Below are 6000 nucleotides of genomic sequence, written 5' to 3' on the forward strand. Positions count from 1 at the left end.
GCTCCGTTTTTCCCCAGTCATTTCTATGGAATTAATTTTCAAAGTGCTCTAACTCGGTCATTTTTCAAGCTACGGACACGGGATTTCAGACGGTCGGACCCGGGCGTACCGGCTCCCATCACTTCCGTTTTCGGAATTTTTGCACTCATCCTTCCCTTTCTTTTCCTCCTTCAAAATCCCTCCATTCATTTCAATGGGAGGCTCTTAGAGTGGGGGTGATGTCATCCACTGTAGTTTCAGTGGCAAAAAGCCGTTTTTTCACTTTTCAGCCGAACAAATCGCCATAACTTCCTTATACTTTCACCTAGAAACTTCATTTAAATTTTAAATGGTAGAGAAACTTGTCCTTTCTAAGACCTCTAAATTTGAACATTATTGAAAATACGGTTTTTGAGTTATGAATTTTTGTTCGGCACTAGGGACGGTTTCGGCTCCCATAGGGTTCAATGTATTTTTGGAGCAGCTCAGAGTGCGGTTTCTAAAATTTTCTCCTGTTTTTAACTCGTCATAACATGCTCAATTCTCACTTAATCTGCAAATTTTTTATACCATATCGATCCCCAGACTCTCCTTGTCGCAACGGTATATACGGTTAAGTGATGTGGGGAAAACTTTCCGAGCTATAAGCATTTGTTCGGAGGGTGGGTACGCTCCCATAGGAACCCATTGAAATTATTTTTTTTCTTTTTCAATTTTCTGCCGAACATTTCACCATAACTTCCTTATACTTTCACCTACAGACTTCATTTAAATTTTAAATGGTAGAGAAATGTCCCCTTTCTCAAACTTGTAAGTTTCAGACCGTTTGATAATACCGTTCTTGAGTTATGAATTTTTGTTTGAAACTTGGGAGGGTTTTCCTCCCATAGAGCTCAATGTATTTTAAGAGCGGCTCGGCACGCAGATTTTCAAAACTTTGCCTGTTTTTAACTCGTAATTACACCATCAAATCTCGCTCAAAGTGCAAAAATTTTTACACCATCTCGAGCACCAGACTCTCCTTGTCGCTACGGTATGCTTCGTTCATTTTTGGACCTGGAAAAGTTTTGGAGATATTTGAGGTTTTTTGGAGGGTGCCCCACCGGTCGAAATTCATTGAATCATGAGTCTGTCAGTTGTGTTCTGTGAGCGTGCGTGTGAGAGAGAGAGAGGGGGGAGGGGCAGAGGCAGAGACTGACGGGGAGAGCTGTGAGGGCCACAGAAATACACAGGCAGCCTGTAACACTTTAAAGGTCATTTTTAAGGGGGACGTCTTAATTATCCAGGGTTTCTTAAGGTGGAATTTTTAAAAAAGACCTCATTTACAATATACTGGCTGTCTTTTCAACATTTTAAGACGCGGATCGGGGGACGGGGGTTTAGGCGGCGCAACATCTCGCGTTTCCTCCTGGAAATGCAGACCTCTAGTGTTACGTTTGCTGCCCTTCATTCTGAGGATCGTTCATTCTTGTCCGGTTAACTCCGCCCACAGTTTTCGAGATATCGACTCCGTTCAAAGTTTGTTTCGTAGAGCTTCCCTGTGGGATGCGGGCTTGTATACAGCTTTTGGAAAAGTTGCATAGTTTTCGCACAGTAAGCCTTTGAAGTTTCATCTTTTCTCCCATAGGAATGAATGGGAAAATGTCCATAAACTTTTGTCAAACTTTAAAACTGCTGTCACACAGTCAGTTTTCGAGCTAGAGACACCAGAATTCAAACGGGCAGACCCGAGAGTCCACGGTCCCACCACGTGAAATTATAGGCCGATAGCCCACCCGCTTCATGACCTTTGACCCCGTTTTCCTTTCACGGCCTACTGAGCTCCATAGAGTCCAATGTAAACTGCTGTGGGAGAGAGCTCTCTTAACATCCCACTACCGACAGCTTAGCAGTAAACTTCTTCACCATAAGCGTCGCCTAGTGACCCACGCGGGTTTACCGTATCGAGGACCTCGCTTTAAGCGGGAAAGACGCGGATCGGGGGACGGGGGTTTAGGCGGCGCAACATCTCGCGTTTCCTCCTGGAAATGCAGACCTCTAGTTATGTTGCGCCTGCTGCTGTAAGCAGCGGCGCGATATATTGTTATCCGTAAGTCATATTATTATTATTATTATTATTCTTATTATTCCGCGTTTCCTTGTCCGCCTAACTAGTCCCGCAGCTTTCGAGCTATCGACTCCGTTCCACCTGGAAATCGTGCGTCCTATAGCGACGATGTGGGCTTGTATACAGCTTTCCGATACCCGCACTCGTTCGTCCGCTACACTCGTTTATCGCTCCGTTTTTCCCCAGTCATTTCTATGGAATTAATTTTCGAACTGCTCTAACTCGGTCAATTTTCAAGCTACAGACACGAGATTTCAGACGGTCGGACCCGGGCGCACCGTGACCCGTCACTTCCGTTTTCGGACCTCTCGCACTCATCCCTCTCTTTCTATTCCTCCTTGAATATTCCTCCATTCACTTGTATGGAAGACATTTAGAGTGGGTGACATCATAGACACTCTGGGTTCACTGGCCAAAACCATTTTTTCACTTTTCAGCCGAACAATTCACCATAACGTTCTCATACTTTCACCTAAAAACTTCATTTAAATTTTAAATGATAGAGAAACTTGTCCTTTCTAGCATCTGTAAATTTGAACGTAATCAATAATACGGTTTTTGAGTTATGAATTTTTGTTCGGCACTAGGGAGGGTTTTGGCTCCCATAGAGTTCAATGTATTTTTGGAGCGGCTCAGAGTGCGGTTTCTAAATTTTTCTCCTGTTTTTAACTCGTCATAACACGGTCAATTCTCGCTCAAACTGCTAATTTTTTATACCAGCTTCTTCCTTAGACTCTCCTTGTCGCAACGGTATATGCAGTTTAGCCATTTGGGATAACATTTCTGAGCTATAAGCATTTGTTCGGAGGGTGGGTATGCTCCCATAGGAATACATTGAAATGAATATGCCTGTCCTTTTTCGATATTCAACTTTTAGCCGAACATTTTGCCATAACTTCCTTATACTTTCACCTACAGACTTCATTTTACTTTCAAATGGTAGAGAAACTTCTCCTTTCTAAAATATGTAGATTTGAAATCATTTGAAGATACGGTTCTGGAGTTATGAAGATTTGTTTGGCAGTAGGACGTTTCGGCTCCCATAGAGTTCAATGTATTTTCAGAAAGACAAATTTTCTCAAATTTGCCCTTTTTTAACTCATTTTTACACCATCAATTCTCGCTCAAACTGAAAAAATTTTTACACCATCTCGAGCGCCAGACTCTCCTTGTCGCTACGGTATGCTTCGTTCAATTTTGGTTGGGAAAAGTTTTCGAGCTACGGGTCATTTTTTGAAGGGTCCCCCCGGTCGAAATTCATTGAATCCTGAGTCTGTCAGTTGTATTCTGTGAGCGTGCGTGTGAGAGACAGAGAGGGGGGAGGGGGAGGGGCAGAGGCAGACACTGACCGGGAGAGGTGTGAGGGCCACAGAAATACACAGGCAGTCTGTAACACTTTAAAGGTCATTTTTAAGGGGGACGTCTTAATTATCCAGGGTTTCTTAAGGTGGAATTTTTAAAGAATACCTCATTCACAATATACTGGCTGTCTTTTCGACATTTTAAGCTTTATTTCAAGTGGTCATTTTTAAAGGTGGACCTGTCAATACAACTGTGTGTTTCTTAAGGTGGAATTTTTATTAAGGTGGTATTTAAAATGTATTGGCCATCTTTTTTTGCTTTTAAGACTCTTTTGGCCTGTGATGTGGACATTTCAATACAATTCTGGGTTTCTTAAGGTGGAATTGTTTTTAAAGGTGGAATTCAAAATGTATCGTTTTCTATTCACACCCTACAGAGCTCCATAGCGTCCAATGTAAACTGCTGTGGGAGAGTGCTCTCTTAACATCCCACTACCGACAGCTTAGCAGTAAACTCCTTCACCATAAGCGTCGCCTAGTGACCCACGCGGGTTTACCGTATCGAGGGCCTCGCTTTAAGCGGGAAAGACGCGGATCGGGGGGCGGGGGTTTAGGCGGCGCAACATCTCGCGTTTCCTCCTGGAAATGCAGACCTCTAGTGTTACGTTTGCTGCCCTTCATTCTGAGAATCGTTCATTCTTGTCCGGTTAACTCCGCCCACAGTTTTCGAGATATCGACTCCGTTCAAAGTTTGTTTCGTAGAGCTTCCCTGTGGGATGCGGGCTTGTATACAGCTTTTGGAAAAGTTGCATAGTTTTCGCACAGTAACCATTTGAAGTTTCATCTTTACTCCCATAGGAATGAATGGAAAAATGTCCATAAACTTTTGTCAAACTTTCAAACTGCTGTCACACGCTCAGTTTTCGAGCTAGAGACACCAGAATTCAAACGGGCAGACCCGAGAGTCCAAGGTCCCACCACGTGAAATTATAGGCCGATAGCCCACCCGCTTCATGACCTTTGACCCCGTTTTCCATTCACGGCCTACACAGCTCCATAGAGTCCAATGTAAACTGCTGTGGGAGAGTGCTCTCTTAACATCCCACTACCAACAGCTTAGCAGTAAACTCCTTCACCATAAGCGTCGCCTAGTGACCCACGCGGGTTTACCGTATCGAGGACCTTGCTTTAAGCGGGAAAGACGCGGATCGGGGGGCGGGGGTTTAGGCGGCGCAACATCTCGCGTTTCCTCCTGGAAATGCAGACCTCTAGTGTTACGTTTGCTGCCCTTCATTCTGAGGATCGTTCATTCTTGTCCGGTTAACTCCGCCCACAGTTTTCGAGATATCGACTCCGTTCAAAGTTTCATTCGTAGAGCTTCCCTGTGGGATGTGGGCTTGTATACAGCTTTTGGAAAAGTTACATAGTTTTTGCACAGTAAGCATTTGAAGTTTCATCTTTACTCTCATAGGAATGAATGGAAAAATGTCCATAAACCTTTGTCAAACTTTCAAACTGCTGTCACACGCTCAGTTTTCGAGCTACAGACACCAGAATTCAAACGGGCAGACCCGAGAGTCCACGGTCCCGCCACGTGAAATTATAGGCCGATACCCCGCCCGCTTCATGACCTTTGACCCCGTTTTCCATTCACGGCCTACACAGCTCCATAGAGTCCAATGTAAACTGCTGTGGGACAGTGCTCTCTTAACATCCCACTACCAACAGCTTAGCAGTAAACTCCTTCACCATAAGCGTCGCCTAGTGACCCACGCGGGTTTACCGTATCGAGGACCTCGCTTTAAGCGGGAAAGACGCGGATCGGGGGGCAGGGGTTTAGGCGGCGCAACATCTCGCGTTTCCTCCTGGAAATGCAGACCTCTAGTGTTACGTTTGCTGCCCTTCATTCTGAGGATCGTTCGTTCTTGTCCGGTTAATTCCGCCCACAGTTTTCGAGATATCGACTCCGTTCAAAGTTTCATTCGTAGAGCTGCCCTGTGGGATGTGGGCTTGTATACAGCTTTTGGAAAAGTTACATAGTTTTCGCACAGTAAGCATTTGAAGTTTCATCTTTACTCCCATAGGAATGAATGGAAAAATGTCCATAAACTTTTGTCAAACTTTCAAACTGCTGTCACACGGTCAGTTTTCGAGCTAGACACACCAGAACTCAAACGGGCAGACCCGAGGGTCCACGGTCCCAGCACGTGAAACTATGGGCCGATAGCCCACCCGCTTCATGACCTTTGACCCCGTTTTCCTTTCACGGCCTACAGAGCTCCATAGAGTCCAATGTAAACTGCTGTGGGAGAGTGCTCTCTTAACATCCCACTACCGACAGCTTAGCAGTAAACTCCTTCACCATAAGCGTCGCCTAGTGTTACGTTTGCTGCCCTTAATTCTGAGGATCGTTCCTTCTTGTCCGGTTAACTCCGCCCACAGTTTTCGAGATATCGACTCCGTTCAAAGTTTGTTTCGTAGAGCTGCCCTGTGGGATGCGGGCTTGTATACAGCTTTTGGAAAAGTTACATAGTTTTCGCACAGTAAGCATTTGAACTTTCATCTTTACTCCCATAGGAATGAATGGAAAAATGTCCATAAACTTTTGTCAAA

This window comes from Hoplias malabaricus, chromosome 14, assembly GCF_029633855.1.
Source record: "Hoplias malabaricus isolate fHopMal1 chromosome 14, fHopMal1.hap1, whole genome shotgun sequence".
Lineage (NCBI taxonomy): Eukaryota > Metazoa > Chordata > Actinopteri > Characiformes > Erythrinidae > Hoplias > Hoplias malabaricus.